The sequence below is a fragment of the Hypanus sabinus genome, assembly GCF_030144855.1.
Source record: "Hypanus sabinus isolate sHypSab1 chromosome 24 unlocalized genomic scaffold, sHypSab1.hap1 SUPER_24_unloc_4, whole genome shotgun sequence".
Taxonomy (NCBI): domain Eukaryota; kingdom Metazoa; phylum Chordata; class Chondrichthyes; order Myliobatiformes; family Dasyatidae; genus Hypanus; species Hypanus sabinus.
Genome location: NW_026778947.1, coordinates 507,160 through 531,582, shown reverse-complemented (window position 1 = coordinate 531,582; position 24,423 = coordinate 507,160). Strand labels below are relative to the sequence as shown.

The following is a 24,423-nucleotide window of genomic DNA, read 5'->3' as shown; positions in this document are numbered from 1 at the left end:
GAGTGGTGATAGGTGGAAGAGATAAAGGACTGAAGACGGGGAGACTGGACTAAGTGAGATATGGAAGGAGAGTGGGGTGATGGGATGGGAGGTGACAGGTGGAAGAGATAAAGGACTGAAGACGGAGAGACTGGACCGAGGGAGAAAGGGAAGGAGAGGGGGGTGCTGGGATGAGAGGTGATCGGTGGAAGAGATAAAGGACTGAAGAAGGAGAGACTGGACCGAGGGAGCAAGGGAAGGAGAGCGGGTGATGGGCTGAGAGGTGATTGGTGGAAGAGATAAAGGACTGAAGAAGGAGAGACTGGACAGAGGGAGAAAGGGAAGGAGAGGGGTGTGATGTGCTGAGAGGTGATAGGTTGAAGAAATAAAGGACTGCAGACGGAGAGACTGGACCGAGGGAGAAAGGGATGGGGGTGATGCGATGAGAGGTGATAGGTAGAAGAGATAAAGGACTGAAGAAGGAGAGACTGGGAACAGAGGCTGGGAGGGGAAGGGTGGATCCAGGGGAGGGGAAGGGGAGTGGGAACAGAGGCTGGGTGGGGATGGGCGGATCCAGGGGAGGGGGAGAGGGAACAGAGGCTGGGAGGGGACGGGTGGATCCAGGGGAAGGGGAGAGGGAATCGAGACTGGGAGGGGATGGGTGGATCCTGGAGAGGGGGAGTGGGGAGTGAACAGAGGCTGGGAGGGGATGGGTGGATCCAGGGGAGGGGGAGAGGGAACAGAGGCTGGGAGGGGATGGGTGGATCCAGGGGAGGGGGAGAGGGAACCGAGGCTGGGAGGGGATGGGTGGATCCAGGAGAGGGGGAGTGGGGAGAGTGAACAGAGGCTGGGAGGGGACGGGTGGATCCAGGTGAGGGGGAGAGGGAACAGAGGCTGGCAGGGGATGGGTGGATCCAGGGGAGGGGGAGAGGGAACAGAGGCTGGGAGGAGATGGGTGGATCCAGGGGAGGGGGACGGGCAGGTGGATAGAGGAGGGTGAGGGTGTGAGAACAGAGGCTGAATGGTGAAGGGGGGGTGTCACGGTCCGGTAGGAGGGGAAGTTGGGCCAGGGAAATAAGGGAGGGAGGGAAGAGGAGATGTGTTTCCCCCCCCCCCACCACTGTGGGAGGAGTGGGTGTGCAGATGGAGGGGAGGAGGAAGGGTAGGAGGCATGTTACTCACCGAGTTTCTCTGACATGTCCTGTGATGCTCCATGCTGCGGTGGCTGAATTCTCCCACGTCTGCAGTCACTCCAACTACTGACTTCCAACCACTGCCTGTCGTGGAAGGTGTGGCACAGCAAGGGTTAAGATAACGTGCCCCCAGAATAATCTGCCCTCTTGTTCAAAATGAAACAAAAGACATGAGATAAAGATGCTAATGAAGGTTTGAGAAACACACATTGACTTAAGGTCCCGTTATTACTTTTAAACCAGCTTGGGTAACTTCACTAAGCTCAACTCTGAATTGACTCCACAACCTCTAGACTCACTCTCAACTGGTCTATAACTCATAAACACAAGAAATTCTGCCTCTGCTCCCCCACCCCCATGATCTTTTAACCTAGTCTAAGGTCAATGTCCCTTCCACATTGCTCACCAGTCCTTGTATCATCCATGTCCCTCTGTCTCTACCACCATCCCTGACAGCACTTTCCATAGACCCACCACTCCGTGTAAAAAACGTACCACAGGCTGTATGTCAATCTTTCTAAGTCCCCAGGTGCCAAGTTACTGCGGGAAGATCATCAGGTCTTTGCTGATGATCTTTGCATCGTCACTGATCACAGGAGGAGTAACAGATGATTGGATGATGGCAAATGTTATTACCTTGCCTGCTATGTCAGGGCTGGGTGTGTCTGCACCTGTCACCCCCTGCCCTGGCACACCTCTGCCACCTGTCCCACACTTGCCATTGGGCTAGCACGTCCTTCCTCAGGCAGGTGGCCCAAAAGCCCACGCTAATGATAGACAAGACCCCTCTGCCAATACCAAGTGCTGAAAGAAGCAGCATTGAATCCACGCGTCACAGAATCATAGAAAGTTCAGTACGGAACAGGCCCTTCAGCCCATCTAGTCCATGCCAAACCAATTAAACTGCTTACTTCCATTGATCTGCAACTCAGGCCAGAGCCCTCCATACCAATGTCAGAATCAGTTTTATCGGGGAGTAGGGATAACCCTGGGGAATATAGACTAGTGACTCTTGTTACTGGGCAAATTATTGAAGAATATTCTTGAGAATCAGGATTTATAAGCATTTGGAGAAGGGTAGTCAGTATGGCTATGTGAAGAGCAGGTCATGCCTCACGTGAATGATTACTTTGAGGATGTAACAAAGCACATTGATGAAGTTAGAGCAGTGCACTTGGCTATATGAATTTTAGTGAGGCATTTGATAAGATTCCCCGTGGCAGGCTCATACAAAAAATCCAGTGAAACTTGGATACAGAATCAGCTTTCCCCAAGAGGCAGAGGGTAGTAGGCCATAAACAGAGGAGCAGAATAGGCTACTTCACCCATCAAGTCTGCTCTGCCATTCCATAATAACTGGCTGAGTTATTATCCCTCTCAACCCCTTTCTCCTACCTTCTCCCTGTACCCTTTGACACGCTGACTAATCAAGAACCTATCAACTTCTGCTTTAAATATACCCAATGACTTGGCCTCCATGGCTGCCTGTGGCAATGAATTCCACAGATTCACCACCCTCTGGCTAAAGAAATCCCTCCTCATGTCTGTTCGAAAGGGACGACCGCAAGCTGTGCCATCTGGTCCTAGACTCACCCAGTTGGAGCAGAGATTTTAGAGCAGTTCAGTGATGGGAAATGGACTGCTCTCTGTGTCAAAGTAAATAAAGTGCAATTGGAAAATGAGTATCATCTGTCAGAGTCCAATTGATTGGTGTTGACACCTCTCAGACTCTATTCCCACTCCCCTTCATACAGCAACTTCAGATTCCATCTCCTCTTCCCAGAGGGTCCTGACCGGGTGACGCCAAGATTGGACAGCAAGGAAGAGCTTGCAGTGAGATCTGGACCAGCTGAAAAGTGGCAGATGAATTTAATGTAGACAAGTGTGAGGTGTCGGACCAAGCTAGATCTAACACAGTTGACAGGAGGGCACTGAGGAGTGCCGCACAACAAGAGGATCAGGGAAGACAGGTCCATAATTCATTGAAAGTGGTGGCACAAATAAAGAGAGCAGTCATAGATCACGGTACTGGGCACAGAAGTTGTACAAGATGTTGGTGAGGCCTAATTTGGAGTAATGTGTGCCGTTTTCATCACCTACCTACAGGAAAGATGTAAATAAGGTTGAAAGAGTAGAGAAAATTTACAAGGATATTGCCTGGACTGGAGGACCTGTTAATAAGGAAGGGTTGAATAGGATAGGACTTGAATGGAAGAGATTTGATTATAAAATTGATTCAAAATTATAAGGGGGAGAGATAGATAGATAGATAGATGCAAGCAGGAGGATGAGTGGAACTACAACTAGAGGATATGAGTTAAGGGTGCAAGTTGAAAGGTTTAAGGGGAACCTGAGAGGAAACTTCTTCACTCAGAGGGTCATCAGAGTGTGGAATGAGCTACCAGTGCAAGTGAACTCAATTTCAATGTTTAAGAAAAGTTTGGATAGGTACATTGATGGAGGGGTATGGAGGGCTCTGGCCTGAGTTGCAAATCGATGAAAGTAGGCAGTTTAATTGGTTTGGCATGGACTAGATGGGCTGAAGGGCCTGTTCTGTACTGTACTTTCTATGATTCTGTGACGCGTGGATTCAATGCTACTTCTTTCAGCACTTGGTATTGGCAGAGGGGTCTTGTCTATCATTAGCGTGGGCTTTTGGGCCACCTGCCTGAGGAAGGACGTGCTAGCCCAATGGCAAGTGTGGGATAGGTGGCAGAGGTGTGCCAGGGCAGACACTCCCAGCCCTGACATACCAGGCAAGGTAATCTGATTCCAAACAATTGGATTATTGATGTCTCTCTGATGCTTCCGACTCCTTCTCCTCTCCTGTCCTATTCCCACTCTCAGTCCACAATAGAGACCAATATCAGAATCAGTTTTATCATCACTCACATGTCATGAAAGTTGTCTTTTCTGTGGCAGTACAGTGCAATACATAAAATTACTACAGTGTTGTGCAAAAGTCATAAGCTTTACACTGTGCTGTATATAGTGTATCTGCCTCAGACGTTTGCACAATACTGTAACAATACTGTTCCTTTTCTTTCTGGCATACTCAACAAATCCATAAGAATAGAATAGAATGAAATGTTTAACTTAGGAGGGGGGGTTTGTTGTCTCTTGGCTTGTATTTGGAGAAGTTCAGAAAGATTGGGGAGGAGGATCTCAATTAAAACTTATGGAATCTGTAAGGCTGGGAAAGAGTGGATGTGGAGAGGATATTTACATCAGCAGAAGAGTCTACGATCTAAAGTCGCAGTCTCAGAATAACTTCAGTACCGAGATAGGGAGAAATTTCTTTAGCCAGAGTGTGATGAACTTGTGGAATTCGTTGTCACAGACAGCCGTGGAGCACAAGTCATTGGATATATCTAAGGCAGATATCATTAAGTTACAGCCCTGCCAGAAGGTTTTTAATTATAACTTGACATTTCTTCCTCAGACCAGCTGGGTATTTCCAGTGCCCTCAGATGTACAGAACATAGAACAGTCCCTTCAGCCCACAGTCTCGTCTGTCTGCTCTGATCCATATGTCTCCATTCCCTGCTCAATTAAGTGCCTAACAGCTTTTTAAACACCATAATCTCCCACACATCCCTTTTAAATTCTCCCCCCACCCCACTCTGATACTTGACATTTTCACACAGGGAAAAAGATACTCTATCCATGCTTCTCACAATTTATAAACTTCTATCAGATCTCCCCTCAGCCTCTGGTGATCCAGAGAAAACAACCAAAATTTGACCAATCTCTCTTTATAGCTCATAGCAGCATCCTGGTGAGCCTCTTCTGCACCCACTCCAAAGCCCCCACACTCTTCCTGTAATGGGGCGGCCAGAACTGCACTCAACGCTCTTAAGTGTGGTTGCAACATTACTTCCTGACTTTCATACTCTGTGCCACAACCAATGAAGATAAACACACTCACCACTGAGTAAAAAACTTACCCAACAACTCCACTGCACCTCAAACCTGTGTCCCTGATCAATGCCTCTCATCATCTTGTACACCTCTATCAGGTCACCTCTCATCCTCCGTCGCTCCAAGGAGAAAAGGCCGAGTTCACTCACCCTATTCTTATAAGGCATGCTCCCCAATCCAGGCAACTTCCTTGTAAATCTCCTCTGCACCCTTTCTATGGTTTCCACATCCTTCCTATAGTGAGGTGACCAGAACTGAGCACAGTACTCCAAGTGGGGTCTGACCAGGATCCTATGTAGCTGCAACATTACCTCTCGGCTCCTAAATTCAATTCCACGATTGATGAAGGCCAATACACCTTCTTAACCACAGAGTGAACCTGCGCAGCTGCTTTGAGCATCCTATGGACTCGGACCCCAAGATCCTTCTGATCCTCCACACTGCCAAGAGTTTTACCATTAATGCTATATTCTGCCATCATATTTAACCTACCAAAATGAACCACCTCACACTTACCTGGGTTGAATTCCATCTGCTACTTTTCAGCCCAGTTTTGCATCCTATCGATGTCCCGCTGTAACCTCCGACAGCCCTCCACACTATCCACAACACCTCCAACCTTTGTGTCATCAGCAAATTTACTAACCCATCCCTCCACTTCCTCATCCAGGTCATTTATAAATATCACAAACAGTAGGGGACCCAGAACAGATCCCTGAGGCACTCCACTGGTCACTGACCTCCATGCAGAATACGACCCGTCTACAACCAATCTTTGCCTTCTGTGGGCAAGCCAGTTCTGGATCCACAAAGCAATGTCCCCTTGGATCCCATGCCTTCTTACTTTCTCAATAAGCCTTGCATGGGGTACCTTATCAAATGCCTTGCTGAAATCCATATACACTACATAGAACACTACAACACAGTACAGTACAGGCCCTTCAGCCCTCCATTATGTGCCGACCCATATAATCCTTAAAAAAAGTACTGAGCCCACACTACCCCATAACCGTCCATTTTTCTTTCATCCATGTGCCTGTCCAAGAAGCTCTTAAATACCCCTAATGTTTTAGCCTCCTACTACATCTACTGGTCTTCCTTTATCAATGTGTTTAGTCACATCCTCAAAAATGTCCAGCTCCAAAATTTACCTCAGGGTTTATTCCTGAAGCCTTCCCCATGAGAAGGTACAGCCAAAAGGCAGCAGAAGTTCGAGATCAGAGTTTTCCTTCTCCAAGATGAGCTGCCAACCACAGAGACGAGCCCCATCTATCTGAAGCAACTGGCTTTAAGGTGCCAGTAACCCATCCTTGTCCCTTCTCTTGATAGTAGAAATGGTCACACAGCCTTAGTAGCTAGGCCAAGCATGAAGGCTAGGAGCTGGACTTGGTTGTCAGAGTCTATTTGAGACACATGTCATTGGGAGTATTTCATAGGTAATGGGGCTTATCCTCAGTACCCGCAGCTCTGCCCCCAAGCTGTAAACGACCTAGAACTTTCAAACTGAATTGCAAAACTCCAGGGTGTGGTGTTGTAGAATAGACCTTGGAGTACAAATGGAGTCACAGATAGACAGGGTAGTGAAGAAGGCTTTTGGAATGCAGGGCAATGAGTATGTTAAAAGATGGGAGGTCTTGGTATAGGATGCTGGTGAGGCCACATGTGTTCAGTTATGGTCGCCCCGATATAGAAAAGATGTAATTAAACTGGAAAGAGTGCAGAGGAGAGTTACAACAAATTTGTCAGGACTTGAGGGATTGAGTTAAACAGAGACGCTATTCCCTGGATGTTACAGAGGTGTATAAAATCACGATGGCTGACATTACAGGGGTTGAGTCAGATACAATAGCAACTCTGAAATGACATCTAAATGTGCACGTGGATAGGGAAGGTTTAGATAGATATGAGCCAACCCCTGCCAAAGAGGACAAGCATGGATGGGGCACCATGGACCAGCTGGGCTGAAGGGCCATCTTCTGAGCTGTATCTCTCTATGACTTTTCCCCCTCCCGCAGCACATCCCTCCCTTTTCACCATCCCACCTGCACTGTAGCTCCTTTCTCACTGCCCATTCCACAGCATGGAGCTCCCTCATCACAAGCCCTCCTACAGCATGATGCTTCCTCATTGCCCCTCCTGCAGAGTGGTGCCCCCTCCTCACAGCCCCTCCCAGTGCGGTGGGTGTTCCCTCCTCACCGCCCCTCCCAGTGCGGTGGGTGCCCCCTCCTCACCGCCCCTCCCCCAGTGTGGTGGGTGCCCCCTCCTCACCGCCCCTCCCCCAGTGTGGTGGGTGTTCCCTCCTCACCGCCCCTCCCCCAGTGTGGTGGGTGTTCCCTCCTCACCGCCCCTCCCCCAGTGTGGTGGGTGTTCCCTCCTCACCGCCCCTCCCCCAGTGTGGTGGGTGCCCCCCCTCCTCACCGCCCCTCCCAGTGTGGTGGGTGCCCCCTCCTCACCGCCCCTCCCCCAGTGTGGTGGGTGCCCCCTCCTCACCGCCCCTCCCACAGTGCGGTGGGTGCCCCCCTCCTCACCGCCCCTCCCACAGTGTGGTGGGTGTTCCCTCCTCACCGCCCCTCCCACAGTGTGGTGGGTGCCCCCTCCTCACCGCCCCTCCCACAGTGTGGTGGGTGCCCCCCTCCTCACCGCACCTCCCACAGTGTGGTGGGTGTTCCCTCCTCACCGCCCCTCCCCCAGTGCGGTGGGTGCTCCCCTCCTCACCGCCCCTCCCCCAGTGTGGTGGGTGTTCCCTCCTCACCACCCCTCCCCCAGTGTGGTGGGTGTTCCCTCCTCACCGCCCCTCCCACAGTGCGGTGGGTGCCCCCCTCCTCACCGCCCCTCCCAGTGTGGTGGGTGTTCCCTCCTCACCGCCCCTCCCAGTGTGGTGGGTGCTCCCTCCTCACCGCCCCTCCCACAGTGTGGTGGGTGCCCCCTCCTCACAGCCCCTCCCACAGTGTGGTGGGTGCCCCCTCCTCACAGCCCCTCCCACAGTGTGGTGGGTGCTCCCTCCTCACCGCCCCTCCCACAGTGTGGTGGGTGCCCCCTCCTCACCGCCCCTCCCCCAGTGTGGTGGGTGTTCCCTCCTCACCGCCCCTCCCACAGTGTGGTGGGTGCCCCCTCCTCACCGCCCCTCCCCCAGTGTGGTGGGTGCCCCCTCCTCACCGCCCCTCCCCCAGTGTGGTGGGTGTTCCCTCCTCACCGCCCCTCCCACAGTGTGGTGGGTGCCCCCTCCTCACCGCCCCTCCCAGTGTGGTGGGTGTTCCCTCCTCACCGCCCCTCCCCCAGTGTGGTGGGTGTTCCCTCCTCACCGCCCCTCCCAGTGTGGTGGGTGTTCCCTCCTCACCGCCCCTCCCCCAGTGTGGTGGGTGTTCCCTCCTCACCGCCCCTCCCCCAGTGTGGTGGGTGCCCCCTCCTCACCGCCCCTCCCACAGTGTGGTGGGTGTTCCCTCCTCACCGCCCCTCCCCCAGTGTGGTGGGTGTTCCCTCCTCACCGCCCCTCCCCCAGTGTGGTGGGTGTTCCCTCCTCACCGCCCCTCCCCCAGTGTGGTGGGTGTTCCCTCCTCACCACCCCTCCCCCAGTGTGGTGGGTGCCCCCTCCTCACCGCCCCTCCCACAGTGTGGTGGGTGTTGCCTCCTCACCGCCCCTCCCCCAGTGTGGTGGGTGCCCCCCTCCTCACCGCCCCTCCCCCAGTGTGGTGGGTGTTCCCTCCTCACCGCCCCTCCCCCAGTGTGGTGGGTGTTCCCTCCTCACCGCCCCTCCCCCAGTGTGGTGGGTGTTCCCTCCTCACCACCCCTCCCCCAGTGTGGTGGGTGTTCCCTCCTCACCGCCCCTCCCCCAGTGTGGTGGGTGTCCCCTCCTCACCGCCCCTCCCACAGTGTGGTGGGTGCCCCCTCCTCACCGCCCCTCCCCCAGTGTGGTGGGTGCCCCCTCCTCACCGCCCCTCCCACAGTGTGGTGGGTGTTCCCTCCTCACCGCCCCTCCCACAGTGTGGTGGGTGCTCCCTCCTCACCGCCCCTCCCCCAGTGTGGTGGGTGCCCCCTCCTCACCGCCCCTCCCCCAGTGTGGTGGGTGCTCCCTCCTCACCGCCCCTCCCCCAGTGTGGTGGGTGCCCCCTCCTCACCGCCCCTCCCACAGTGTGGTGGGTGTTCCCTCCTCACCGCCCCTCCCAGTGTGGTGGGTGCCCCCCTCCTCACCGCCCCTCCCCCAGTGTGGTGGGTGTCCCCTCCTCACCGCCCCTCCCACAGTGCGGTGGGTGTTCCCTCCTCACCGCCCCTCCCACAGTGTGGTGGGTGTTCCCTCCTCACCGCCCCTCCCCCAGTGTGGTGGGTGCCCCCTCCTCACCGCCCCTCCCCCAGTGTGGTGGGTGCCCCCTCCTCACCGCCCCTCCCCCAGTGTGGTGGGTGTCCCCTCCTCACCGCCCCTCCCACAGTGCGGTGGGTGTTCCCTCCTCACCGCCCCTCCCACAGTGTGGTGGGTGTTCCCTCCTCACCACCCCTCCCCCAGTGTGGTGGGTGTTCCCTCCTCACCGCCCCTCCCACAGTGTGGTGGGTGCCCCCTCCTCACCGCCCCCTCCCACAGTGTGGTGGGTGTTCCCTCCTCACCGCCCCTCCCCCAGTGTGGTGGGTGTTCCCTCCTCACCACCCCTCCCAGTGTGGTGGGTGTTCCCTCCTCACAGCCCCTCCCCCAGTGTGGTGGGTGTTCCCTCCTCACCGCCCCTCCCCCAGTGTGGTGGGTGTTCCCTCCTCACCGCCCCTCCCACAGTGTGGTGGGTGTTCCCTCCTCACCGCCCCTCCCCCAGTGTGGTGGGTGTTCCCTCCTCACCGCCCCTCCCCCAGTGTGGTGGGTGTTCCCTCCTCACCGCCCCTCCCACAGTGCGGTGGGTGCCCCCCTCCTCACAGCCCCTCCAATAGTGCGGTGGGTGTTCCCTCCTCACCGCCCCTCCCCCAGTGTGGTGGGTGCCCCCTCCTCACCGCCCCTCCCCCAGTGTGGTGGGTGTTCCCTCCTCACCGCCCCTCCCACAGTGTGGTGGGTGTTCCCTCCTCACCGCCCCTCCCACAGTGTGGTGGGTGTTCCCTCCTCACCGCCCCTCCCAGTGTGGTGGGTGCTCCTTCCTCACCGCCCCTCCCACAGTGTGGTGGGTGCCCCCTCCTCACCGCCCCTCCCCCAGTGTGGTGGGTGTTCCCTCCTCACCGCCCCTCCCCCAGTGTGGTGGGTGCCCCCTCCTCACCGCCCCTCCCCCAGTGTGGTGGGTGTTCCCTCCTCACCGCCCCTCCCCCAGTGTGGTGGGTGCCCCCCTCCTCACCGCCCCTCCCACAGTGCGGTGGGTGCCCCCCTCCTCACCGCCCCTCCCCCAGTGTGGTGGGTGTTCCCTCCTCACCGCCCCTCCCAGTGCGGTGGGTGCCCCCCTCCTCACCGCCCCTCCCCCAGTGTGGTGGGTGTTCCCTCCTCACCGCCCCTCCCACAGTGTGGTGGGTGTTCCCTCCTCACCGCCCCTCCCCCAGTGTGGTGGGTGCTCCCTCCTCACCGCCCCCCCCCCCCAGTGTGGTGGGTGCTCCTTCCTCACCGCCCCTCCCAGTGCGGTGGGTGCCCCCCTCCTCACCGCCCCTCCCACAGTGCGGTGGGTGCCCCCTCCTCACCGCCCCTACCGGTGCAGTGGGTGCCCCCTCCTCACTGCCCCTCTCACAGCACTCCCTCCTCCTGCAGCAGATGCTCCCTCCTCAGTGCCTCCCCCGCTGTACACGGGGTACAGTGCGGCCTGCTCAGTTACTGCACAACAAGCAGATTTCTCAGAAGTTCTGGGGGGTGTCCTTTTTTGTGAAAATGTCGGGCGAATTCTCGTTGTGCAGTCAGCCAGGAAACCAACCAGCTCTGCTCTGACCTTTTACCTTGCAAATACCAGTCACATTTCACATGTACAACTCTGACTTGTATGTCAACCTATTTGTTTTTCTTCTTCATTTCAACTGCCGTTTCTTGGTGGAGCAATGCAGGCAGATTCTCTTGGGGCAAGTTGGGCAGCTGGAGCTCTCAGGCCTGAGGCCTACCTGAGCCATTTAAGGGATTGGACCTTTCATGGCTCATTGTGGCCTCCCTCCCCTCACTGTCCTGTTGCCCCATTTGTTCCCGTGACTCCACAACCTTTCCAAGTTTGGTCACATAAAACATGCAGAACAGGGACATGTCCATCAGCCCAAAATAATTTGACTAGTCGTTAAATGTCTGACTAAACTAATCCCTTCTGCCCACGTAATGTCCATACCCCTCCATTCTCTGTATATCCATCTTAAACATCTGTCTTATCTGCCTGCACCACCAGCCTTGGCATCACCATTCTCTGAGTAAAAAAAATCATTTCACGCAACTCTTTTCAACTTATCCCCTTAAATGCATGCCCTCTGGTACTAGACAATTTGAGTCTGATGGAAAAAATTATGCCTCTCTGCCATCAGACTTCTGAATGGTCCATGAAACTTTCAACACTATTATTCCTTTTTAACACTTTATTTATTAGTAATTTTTATGTATCACACTGTGTTGCAAAACAATAAATCATGATAATCATCCTGATTCTGATAATGTTTTTAAAAAATTCCTTCGGGTCTCCCCTCAGCCTCCCCTGCTCCAGGGAAAACAACACCTGTGTTTTCTCTTTTAGCTCATGCCCTCTAATCCAGAGGGGTGGCAAGATGGAGACACATCTCTGCCAAAGGAGCTGTAAAGTGCTCCTTCCCTCAGCTAGCCTGCAGCTCACTCTTAGACAAGGTTAGCCCCCGATCTGGGTCACAAGAGGCTGTGGGTGCAGGCAGTGGATGGTCGGATGAGCAGCTAGTGCAGATCACAAGTCCTGGTTATGTGACCACTGACAATCTCTGAAGAGTATTGATAATGACTTGGGTAAAAACTCTGCCCAGAAGAAGGCAAAGGCAAACTACTTCTGTTAAAAAATTGGCCAAGAACAATCATGGTCATGGCCATGTCATAAGGCATAACACTTAATGAACAAACCCTCTCCAAAGTCTCTTCACCCTTCCTGTAATGGGCTGAATGCAATACACTCAGCCTAACCTGAGTGTTATCTGCAGTCCCCCCTGATCCCTGTACCAACTCTCTGTATCAGCGGGTTCCTGGTCTCCTCACCCCTGACATTTGATGGGGCCCCGGGCACGCAGGATGAGAAAGGTTTGAGGATGCAGATGGAACCTTGGCCTAAGTGATTGGTAGGGATAGTCTAAGGGTTTCATGGAGCTGGGTCCCTTATTTTACAGCAGCAGGTGGTGAAGCCTCTCGGGGAGGTGGAGGTGACACTTGCCCTCTCAGAGGATGAACAAACCCTTGAGGGTTAGAAGGTGAGAGTGAGGCAGATTCTTTTAGATGGGAGGTGGACTGGAAGGGTTGGGCCATGAACTGTCCAGCTCACCTCCCCACTTGCTGGGTGAGTGTGGCAGCCAGTCCATCACCTCACAGCTCCTGTCATAGTGGCTGCAGTGTGCCCCCACCACAGCCACTCATCTCAAAGGTGTGTGAGAGAGAAAGAATTTGTGTGATTGAGTGTACATGAGTTAATCAGTGAGCGTTTGTACGAGTTCATGAGTACAAGTGGTGAGAAACGGCCTGAGCAATGTGTGTGTGTGCATGGGTTAATATGGGAATTAGTGTACACGCGCGTGGGGAATGTGTGTGAATTCACCGGATCATGCATTCATGTACGTGTGAGCACATGGATCTGTGTGTGAGAATAAACTCGTAGGTAAATGGGTGTGTGTGTAAGCACTAGCATCTCAGTGTTTGTACACGTGCATTTTGTGTGAATGAGTGTGAGAGCAACACACACAAAAAGCTGGAGCAGGTCAGGCAGCATCCATGGAATCAAGTAAATAGACTACATTTCTGGCATAGACCCTTCTTCGGCACTGGAAAGGAAAGGGGAAGATGCCAGAATAAAAATAATGAGGAGAAGGGAAGCAGGATAGCTGGAAGGTGATAGGTGAAGCCAGGTGGGTGGGAAAGGTAAAGGGCTGCAGAGGGAGGAATCTGATAGGCGAGGAGAGTGGACAATGGGAGAAAGGGATGGAAAAGGGGACCCGGGGTGAGGTGTAGCCAGGTGAGAAAAGGTAAGAGACCAGAGTGGGTAATAGAAAAAGATGTGAGGGGGAGGGGATACTTTTTTAACAGGACGAAGAAACCAATATCCATGGGTTTGTAGCTACCCAGATAAGGAGTGGCCTTATCTTATGTGAGAGCTTTCAAAGCACATTGACAAAAGCAACAAGTTCTAAAACAATTCAATCCGCCAAAAACCCACAAAGTTCTCTACAGAGAACTGTTTTTTTACCTCACAGAAATGTTAGAATGAAAGGTCATCTGCGGTTGGGGACTTTATGTCTTGTTTCATAAATTCACTATATAAAGGGTTTTAAAGAAACCTCTCTGATATTCGAGGGGGACACAAGGTGTTGAGCAGGAGACTGGAGAGATCCCAGGTACTGGTCGATTACTTGCCTGAGCTGAGCTTGAGGACCCAATGTTCAGACTTTGGTGATTGGGGACAATCAGCAGAAGGCTGAATTTATTGATTAGCAATTGGCTGAAGATGTGGGGTGAATCCTGGACAGCAAATACTGATCAGGGTAACAGCGGCTGCAGAAGGTGGGTTGATATCGAGGGCTTCGAGCTGCTAACCGGATCTCATGGTTCTGTCCGAGTTTAATAATTACTCAGCAGAGTTTCAATGTGTTCTGGGAGCAGGGTGCAGTGGAATGAGGTGCCACTCTGAGAAGGGCTAGCCTTGATTTTCCTGTCAGCTGGAGATGCTGAGTGGCGGCTGCCTCTGCGTGGTAGGGATGGAACTTCTCTCGTTAGTACTGGAGGGGTCATTGAGGTGGTTCACAGAGATGGGACACGCTAAGGGCAGCCAGCAATTTAGGGGTAAGTGGGACATTTGGGAGGTGGTGAATTGTGAGGGGAGGGGTCAAAGAAACTAGAACACAAGAGAGGGGTATTGAGGCTGGGATTGATCAGGATGTTGAGAAACCACAATGGGTGCACTGTGCACAATTCTGGCTCGTGTGCGTAAGCGCAAGTGAGTGTGAGAGCGTGTGTGACAGTGAATGTGTGTGTGCACGCGTATGGTGGTAATCAGATGCTTGGAAACGGAAGGTAGAAACTTAGTGGCTCCATTCTAGGGTCGAGAGGGAGAATTCCATGGGAGGAGAGCAAGGGGAACTTGCCTCATCCTCACCCTGAGTTCGAACACTCTCACTGTGAGAGGATGGCAAAGCCTTGGATCACGTTGGCTATCATTGGACTCGGTGATGATTGTGCCATTCCTATGTTAATAGAGGGTGCAGTGGACTGTGGTTGCTCAGGGTGAAGTGACAAAATACGCTGCACCCCCAGCACAAATCCCCCCCATAACTCTTGCTGGATCACGGAAGCACGGCACGCCCTCCCAGTGGAGCGGGAACTTCCCAGCAGTGGAGGGGTGGGAGTTTCCTCCGATGGCGCGGAAATCCCCAGCGGTGTACCTGCGGTGGGGGCGAAGCCGTAGAACGCTTTTACGTGGCTCCCCCCCCCCCCACAACCCCCAACAGCAGCGGCTCGTCATGGAACGATGGGTGACGTCGTTGCTGGCTGTACCTCTAGCATGGCCGGGCTGCTGACGTGGAGGGAGGGAGGTAGTGGGAAATTTCGCTCTCCGCCCTGTGTTCTGAGAAGGTGACGGTGATGGTGGGGGGGGGGGAATGCGTCAGTCATCAGGGCACCGCCTCCCTTTCTCAGCTGTCTTAAGGGCCGATAGGCCCCTGCTCTGCCTGAGTCCCAGCTGCGGAGAGCAAGACGTGAGTACCCAATGATCTAATGATCCTGAAGAGAGGGGAGGGGGAACCTGGCTCCTCAGCAAAGAGGTGCTGACTAATTCTTAGGGGTGAGGACATTTTATTTCCCCTTTGAGCACACCCTTAATCTTCTGAAGGAGGGTGTTTTTGCTCCCTGTGGCTGGAAGGGCTAATCAATTCCCAAGGTGGTCCCTGGGAATCAGAATTCAGCTTCTGAGAGGGGATGGGGAGACCTCTGTACACACAAGGAAGGGACTGGGTGGTCTTCCTCTGACTCCCCATCAGGTTTCTGTCCCCAATGTATCTCAAGAGACTGGAGAGGAATTTGTGTTTTTTCTCACCTTCGCCCGCATCACAGAAGCCCACGGTCTGCAGCAATGGGTGAGCAGTGGTCAAAATATAGACAGTTCACACCCCCCCCCCCCGCCACTGATTCCCTGTGGGAGAGGGCACAGTCACTCCAGGTTCCGGTGCCTGCAGTCAGGATGGGGACTGTGGGCTGCAGCTGCAGGAAGGGACCTGATGGACATCTGATCCCCCACCTACCCGATGGAGTGTGAGGGTTCTTAAAGAGTATGGAGTATCTGCCTCAGAGAGGTGGAGGCAGGGAGGGAGGCCATCTGAGGCACACTGAAGTGGGGGTTGCAACTCTGCGGCAGGAGCAGCTTCAGCTATGTCAATGTCAGCAACCCGAGGGCACTGAACAGGCTCGTACTCCTCCCACACCTCTGAACAAAAACACCAGACATAGGAGAAACGCCACACAAAATGCAACATACAACTGAGTGATGGAATGGTTTAGAGGGAACTGCTCTCTCTGTCTGATTCCGGAGTGTGTGATGGGACGGTGTGGAGGGAGATTCACTCTGTGAAAACCCTTGGCATGTGTGATGGGACAGTGTGGAGGGAGTTTCACTCTGTGTCTGACCCCGGGAGTGTGTGATGGGACGGTGTGGAGGGAGTTCCACCCTGTGTCTGACCCCGGGAGTGTGTGATGGGACGGTGTGGAGGGAGATTCACTCTGTTCTGACCCCGGGAGTGTGTGATGGGACGGTGTGGAGGGAGATTCACTCTGTGTCTGACCCCGGGAGTGTGTGATGGGACGGTGTGGAGGGAGTTTCACTCTGTGTCTGACCCCGGGAGTGTGTCATGGGACAGTGTGGAGGGAGATTCACTCTGTGTCTGACCCCGGGAGTGTGTGATGGGACGGTGTGGAGGGAGATTCACTCTGTGAAAACCCTTGGCATGTGTGATGGGACAGTGTGGAGGGAGTTTCACTCTGTGTCTGACCCCGGGAGTGTGTGATGGGACGGTGTGGAGGGAGATTCACTCTGTGTCTGACCCCGGGAGTGTGTGATGGGACGGTGTGGAGGGAGATTCACTCTGTGTCTGACCCCGGGAGTGTGTGATGGGACGGTGTGGAGGGAGATTCACTCTGTGTCTGATTCTGGGAGTTGTGTGATGGGGCCATGCAGAGGGAGCTTCACGCTATGTGTAATGAGATGGCGCAAAAGTAGCTTCACTCCCTGTGGGACGATGCAAGGGAGCTTCTCTCTGTACCTGACCCTGTTTAATTGCTGCCCCACTGGCGAGTGTGGTTGAAAGTGATGTGTGTGTGCTGACTGCCTGTGCCTTAGCCATGTGTGTGATGGACTCCTGAACCCCTGCGGAGAATCTGGGTCAGGGTCAGGGTCAGGGTCCAGGGTCTTGGGTCTCTGTTCCTGCAGGCAAGAGGCAGAACATTCCACTCTCTCTGTGAATGGGTTTGTGTGGGCTATGCCAGTCCTATAGGGCGAGCGGCACACCTGAAAGCTGGGGCATTCCCCATCAGCCCAGTGGAAATCACCTCCCTCTACCACGGCATCAGGGAGTCACAATGTGACACCCACTCCCTCGCCTGCAACAATGGCCCCCACTCTTCCTTCCACCACCACACGCACCAGACTCCAGAAACAGTGAAACTCTCACCTAAATGATATCAGTCCAAACAGGCTCCTCATAGGTCCATTCACCACTCGGCTTCAATGGAATCTGCTATTGTTCGGCTCCACTCCAGTGGGTATTGGCTATTTCTCCCGTCAGCCGAGAACCAAAAAAAATCTACTGTTTGCTCTTCAGTTCTAATCTGCATTCATATTTAAACCCCTTGTGTGCTTCATAGGACTGATTAGAGAGAGCTTCTAACCTACGGTCCCTCTAAGCTGTGCACGTGCACACACGTTTTTCAACCAGCACAAAGGAAATTAACGTGTGCACAAAAGGTTACCTAAAATAATGTAGTAATTAATAATGATAGTTATTGAAAATAGTCTTTTAGCTAAATGTTTCTGTTAACTAGTTAGTGGGTTTTTCAAATACCACAATGCACGTCACTAATTTACGTCACCTTGCCTTTCCTGTGGCAGCCATCTTTGGCGGGCAGTCTTCATATCATAAAGATTACAAAGATCTGTTTCAAATCCTGTAGGTAGCTTACTAAGTTTTTATTGAAAAAGATCAGTCAAATCAAGTCAAGTCACTTTTTACTGTCATTTTGGCCATAACTGCTGGTACAGTACATTGTAAAAATGAGACGTCTTTCAGGACCATGGTGTTACATGACACAGTACAAAAACTAGACTGAGCTATGTAAAAAACACAAAAAAAAAACTTCACTAGACTACAGACCTACCCAGGACTGCATAAAGTCCACAAAACTGTGCAGGCATTACAATAAATAATAAACAAGACAATAGGGCAGTAAGGTGTCAGTCCAGGCTCTGGGTATTGAGGAGTCTGATGGCTTGGGGGAAGAAACCGTTATATAGTCTGGTCGTGAGAGCCCGAATGCTTCGGTGCCTTTTCCCAGACGGCAGGAAGGAGATGAGTTTGTATGAGGGGTGCGTGGGGTCCTTCGTAATGCTGTTTGCTCTGCGGATGCAGCGTGTAGTGTAAATGTCCGTGATAGCAGGAAGAGAAACCCCGATGATCTTCTCAGCTGACCTCACTATCCGCTGCAGGGTCTTGCGATCCGAGACGGTACAATTTCCGAACCAGGCAGTGATGCAGCTGCTCAGGATGCTCTCTATACAACCCCTGTAGAATGTGATGAGGATGGGGGATGGGAGATGGATTTTCCTCAGCTAAATACAGTCACAAGAAATTGATAAACATCACATACAAAGTAGCTTTACAGGTTTTAAGTAATGTCTTTGATGAACTGGGGTGCACTGTGCAAGATTCAGCAAAAGAGTGGCCTGACACCGATTGATTCATTTCCTTTTGCGCGAGGGAAAATTAACAAGAAAGCAGTATCTGGGAGACAGTGTTTCGAGGAGTGACAAAGTTAAAGTTCTGCTACGCCAACAACATGAAGAAAACATCACAGCAGATATAAGTTGGCTGTTGACTTTTATCGTCTTTGTGTTCATTTAGAAGAAAGGTATCCTGAAGATGAGGTACAAGAATGGTCAGCTTTTGATTTCTCCGCAATTGCAGATTGTGAATTCACATTTGGCAATAAACAAGCCTTATGTCTAAAATATGATTATCTAACTGAAAATACTGTAATATTTTGACAGTTTAATGATTTAAAATTTTCCGTGCAAGAAAAAATTAAATCCAAACTGATTTCAAACTTTGCTCAAATGGTGGCATTTGTACTTCAAGACAAACAGTTTTGCGACCTTGCACAGTTGCGTCTAGTGCAGACTGTGAGCGAGGTTTTAGCCTAATGAATCAACTCAAAAACAACCTGAGAAACCATTTAGGTGAATGTCATTTGGATATGTTAATGAGAATCAAAAGCTGTCAATTGAATGGAAATTCTATTAGTCTAGATAGAGTTTAAAAAGAATGGGTAAATGCCAAAAACAGGAGAGAGAGAAAAATAACTGTGACTTAAATATGTAAGTTATTTTGTTGTTATCTGTACAGTTTTATGTCAAATATTTTGTAAACCTACAGAAACTGTGCCATGTGTGCAATCAGAGAGTACATACTTTTGTCACAGGAAAAACATTTGCACAAAAGATTTTTGTGCACATTGACTACTAAAACTTAGAGGGAACATTGCTTCGAACTAACCCTAGGAGTGTGTGATGGGACGGTGTGGAGGGAGATTCACTCTGTGTCTGACCCCGGGAGTGTGTGATGGGACGGTGTGGGTGGAGATTCACTCTGTGTCTGACCCCGGGAGTGTGTGATGGGACGGTGTGGGTGGAGATTCACTCTGTGTCTGACCACAGGAGTGTGTGATGGGACGGTGTGGGTGGAGATTCACTCTGTGTCTGACCCCGGGAGTGTGTGATGGGACAGTATGGAGGGAGTTTCACTCTGTGTCTGACCCCGGGAGTGTGTGATGGGACTGTATGGAGGGAGATTCACTCTGTGTCTGACCCCGGGAGTGTGTGATGGGACGGTGTGGGTGGAGATTCACTCTGTGTCTGACCCCGGGAGTGTGTGATGGGACAGTATGGAGGGAGTTTCACTCTGTGTCTGACCCCGGGAGTGTGTGATGGGACTGTGTGGAGGGAGCTTCACTCTGTATCTGACCCCGGGAGTGTGTGATGGGACGGTGTGGAGGGAGCTTCACTCTGTGTCTGACCCCGGGAGTGTGTGATGGGACAGTGTGGAGGGAGATTCACTCTGTGTCTGACCCCGGGAGTGTGTGATGGGACAGTGTGGAGGGAGTTTCACTCTGTGTCTGACCCCGGGAGTGTGTGATGGGACGGTGTGGAGGGAGATTCACTCTGTGTCTGACCCCGGGAGTGAGTGATGGGACAGTGTGGGGGGAGATTCACTCTGTGTCTGACCCCGGGAGTGTGTGAAGGGACGGTGTGGAGGGAGCTTCACTCTGTATCTGACCCCGGGAGTGTGTGATGGGACGGTGTGGAGGGAGATTCACTCTGCGTCTGACCCCGGGAGTGAGTGATGGGACGGTGTGGAGGGAGAGTCACTCTGTGTCTGACCCCGGGAGTGTGTGATGGGACGGTGTGGAGGGAGCTTCACTCTGCGTCTGACCCCGGGAGTGTGTGATGGGACAGTACGGAAGGAGCTTCAATTTGTGTCCAACACTTGCAGGGTGTTTTTGTGGGTTCTTTGTTGGCAGCCCAATTTCCTGTTTTTGGGAAGTTCAAATACGCTGCATTTCTGAATAATAATCCATGGCTTCAGGGCCGGAGTAGGTCAAAGAGATTGAGAGGGGTGATCACAGAGATGGTGAGGGATGTAGGAGGCAAGGGGGAGTTTACAGAAGAGGGATGATCTGTATAGGCCAGAGGGGGATCACAGAAACGGGATGGTGTGTCGGGGCCATAGGGAGTTACAGCGACGAGGGATGCAGTGGCTGGAGAGACTTATAGAGATGGGAAGGGGTGTGTGGCTGGAGGCAGCTACAGGGACAGGGAGTGGTGTAGCAGCCAGAGGGGGTTACAGAGATGGATTGGGATGTTGTGGAGGGAGGGTGTCACAGAAATGGGAAGTTGTGTAGCAACCAGATGGGGTTACAACGACATGGAGGGGTCTAGTGGACGGAGGAGGTTACAGAGACACATCAAGATGTTGTGAAGGGAGGGATGTAGAGACAAGATTAGGTTACGGGAATGGATTGGGATGTTCTGTAGTGAAGGTGTCACAGAGATGGGGAGGGGTTTACAAAATCAGGGAGAACTGTTATGAGTTACAGAGGATTACAGAGGAGGAGGAGGGCTGGAGGAGGGCTCAGTGAGTGCCAGTAAAAAAGGTGAAGTAGGGAGAGTGTAGGTAATGGGTATGGAAATTAGTGTTTTGGGTCAGGTCTGATGGAGAGTGGATTCAGAACTGGCTCTGATTTCAGAGAACAGGAAACACTTTGTAAATCGCAATTTCCCACCCAGCCACAAGATGACTTGATGTGTCCTAGCTTTGCTTGCCTGCTCTGATTACTATCCTCAGAGCTTCACCTTCAATGCTGGTCACCTTGGGTTATAGGGAAGTGAAAAGGGAGAGGAGTGCACACATGCGAAGGTGCAAGCCTGCGTGGCTTGTCCGGGGGTGGGGGGGGCAGCCTGACTTCTCTGGTTGTGTGAGGGGAGCAGAGGGAGAGAAAGCTGTGTGCGTGCACACACACGCGAACTTACATACGTGCAAAAACACAGATGCGCACACAGGCGTGACACTGAGATCCGTACATAGTGAATCAGACACACACATCCACCCAAGCAAATGCACAACAACACATGCAGGTATGCACACAATCCTGGTCAGCCAGACACTGACACACACAGTCAACCACACATACACATATGACAGAAAAATGCTCTAACACCCACGAGCAGTTAGTGTGATGGGTATACTGTGGTATTGGGGTCCTCGTTATCCACGTCACCTGGTTTGTGTTCCTCAGTCCGCAGTGTCTCTGGCCCCAGGACTGTTATAGACACCATGACAGGATCAGAGGAGCGGAGCACAGCAGTGGAGAGCGAGATCCAATCCCACACCCTCAGGGATACCACAGCCTCGCTGCCTCCCACACAGATACAGGTAGGTGGGTACCCCAACCCCGCCCTGGATTGGATGACAGACTGGGGAGGGATGCATTCAGTGATCCAAGGTCTTGTTTAATATTTGAAGAGAAATTAAAAGGATTTATTCCACTCACTGCGTTCACAGCCACAGACATCCTCCCCATACCCCAAATTCCTCCACCCTTCCCAATTCTTGTCCCACTCCCCTCCCTCCCCAATCTCATTCTTGCCTTACCCTTCCTCCACCCTTTCACCCCACGGGCATCCTTCCCTTTGCCTGCCCTCTCCCCTCACACTCAGGGCAATGGGTGGGGGGAAGGAATTGTGCCCAAGGACAGTTAGGGGTTATGGGTGAAGGTGAGTGAGGGTATGCGGGAGGAATGGGAGTGGGATATGAGAGTGAGAGAATGGGTGTAGGATGACAGGGGCAGACACTATCTTTAATCCTCTCTCTGCAGGAGTCAGCTTCCTCGGCTCCTCTGCCCCAGCACAGCCCCCTACAACGAGGTCTACTCGTACTGAAGACCACGCCCTTGGCCCTCACACACCACCTGATGCCCCCAGGTAGGTAGAGTAAAGGGGAGGGTGAGGGGTCTTCACCATCACTGCCCCTTGCTCATGGGGGAGGGGGCTCAGCGAATTGATCCTTCCTCCCCCCATTCACCCTCCCCTCCAACTTCAATCCCTCTCTTCTTGCCCCTCGTCTTTCTGAACCTCCCTCCCCAATGCTCCTCCTATATCTCTCTGCTTGCCTCCCTGTCTCCTTTGCTCCCTCGCTCCTGAACTCGCGACCTTCCAATAATCTCTCCCCTCCTTCTCAGTATTTTCTACTCTCCCCCACCCCTCCTTCACTGTATCTTCTAGTCTCCCCCTCCCCTCCTCCTCTATTGAGTCTCCCCCTCACAACCCTCATTTCCCCCCCTCTGTATCTTCTAGCCCTCCCTCCCCGCCCATCTCTCCCTTCCACTCCCTCTCCGTACCACCGATACTTCTTGCCTTCTGTACATTCCCTCTTCCCTCACCACCCTCTCTCCCCTCACCACCCTCTCTCCCCTCACCACCCTCTCTCCCCTCACCACCCTCTCTCTACTCCCCTCTCCCTCTTCTCACTGCCTCACCAACTCACTTTCTTCTCCAATGCTCCCTCATTCTCGTTTTCCTTCCTCTTCCTCTCTACCCCGTTCCCTCCTCACTCTCTCCCCACCCATCAATGCCTCCTTTCCTCTCACCCTTCCGTACATTCCCTCCCAATCTCTCCCCTTTACTCCTTTCCTCTCCAGACATCTCATACCCTCCTTCCCCTCTTCTTCACATTCTCTCACCACCCCCTCCCTCTCTCCCTTCTTCCCTATTTCCCTCTCTGTCTCTCCCCCTTCCACCCACACCCCTCTACCCCCTGCAACTCCCCGTGTGCTCTTGCACCGCTTCCCCACGCCAGAGCTGACTACTGTCTGTGTAACTACAGGAGCTGCCTTCCCCGGTACAGCGTGGTTTCCCCAAGAGATGGAATCCCTGAGCTCTGAGCCGGCCACCTACCCATCAGGGCACCTCCTCGGTGGCTCAGCAGCACCAGCTGCCCCCTCTACCCAGGCACCCGCCCTTGTTTTCTGCTGTAGCTCTGTGCCTACCAGTGGGTCCAGCCCAAACTCTGTCATAGAACGGTGAGTGTGTGTAGATGCTGAGGTTGGGTGGGGGGGGGGGGGGGGGCAATGTGTTGGAACAGTGACAGAGGGGGAGCTCGGGGTGTGACATGAGCAAAGGCGTGTACAGTCATGTGGGCAATAGAGGGGGGCATATCGTTGGCTGGACGGGGAGGCACATACCGCACATGGGCGGGTGGGAGCATACTGTCACGCGGACAGGGGGTGCGTATACCCTCTCACAGAAGAAAGGTGTACCAAAAGGAGGTGGGGAGTCATATAGTCACACAGACGGAGGGTTGTACGGTCCCACGGGCAGAGGGATTTACGCTCCCACTTATGTATGGGGGCATACCATCACACGGACCGGGGGGAAGGGGGAGGTGTATGGGAGAGTTGTACTGTCACACGGCCGTGTGGGGGGTGTGCACCTAACACAGACAGAGGGGCGTACAGTCACACCGACGGGGGGAAGGAAGGGGCGTACAGTCACACCGACGGGGGGAGGGGCACACAGTCACAACGACGGGGGGGGGAAGGGGCGCACAGTCACACCGACGGGGGGAGGGGCACACAGTCACACCGACGGGGGGAGGGAAGGGGCACACAGTCACAACGACGGGAGGGGGAAGGGGCGTACAGTCACACCGACGGGGGGAAGGAAGGGGCGTACAGTCACACCGACGGGGGGAGGGGCACACAGTCACAACGACGGGAGGGGGAAGGGGCGTACAGTCACACCGACGGGGGGAGGGGCACACAGTCACACCGACGGGGGGAGGGGCACACAGTCACACCGACGGGGGGAGGGGCACACAGTCACAACGACGGGAGGGGGAAGGGGCGTACAGTCACACCGACGGGGGGAGGGAAGGGGCGTACAGTCACACCGACGGGGGGAGGGGCGCACAGTCACACCGACGGGGGGAGGGAAGGGGCACACAGTCACACCGACGGGGGGAGGGAAGGGGTGCACAGTCACACCGACGGGGGGAGGGAAGGGGTGCACAGTCACACCGACGGGGGGAGGAAGGGGTGCACAGTCACACCGACGGGGGGAGGGAAGGGGCGCACAGTCACACTGACGGGGGGAGGGAAGGGGCGCACAGTCACACCGACGGGGGGAGGAAGGGGCGCACAGTCACACCGACGGGGGGAGGGGGAGGGGCACACAGTCACACCGACGGGGGAAGGGGCACACAGTCACACCGACGGGGGGAAGGAAGGGGCACACAGTCACACCGACGGGGGGAGGGAAGGGGCGTACAGTCACACCGACGGGGGGGGGAAGGGACACACAGTCACACCGACGGGGGGAGGGAAGGGGCACACAGTCACACCGACGGGGGGAGGGAAGGGGCGCACAGTCACACCGAC

The 24,423-nt window shown here is 53.8% G+C and overlaps 1 protein-coding gene across 1 annotated transcript in view; it reads left to right on the top strand.

Moving 5' to 3' along the window:
* The first annotated feature begins 14,905 nt into the window (after nt 1–14,905).
* The window catches only part of foxp3b (forkhead box P3b), a 48,608-nt gene continuing 39,090 nt past the window's right edge, over nt 14,906–24,423 (top strand). The window contains exons 1-4 of the mRNA XM_059957624.1: nt 14,906–14,924; nt 21,286–21,422; nt 21,865–21,970; nt 22,872–23,067. The gene's annotated coding sequence lies outside the window, so the exon portion shown is untranslated. The remainder of the gene's footprint in view (nt 14,925–21,285; nt 21,423–21,864; nt 21,971–22,871; nt 23,068–24,423) is intronic.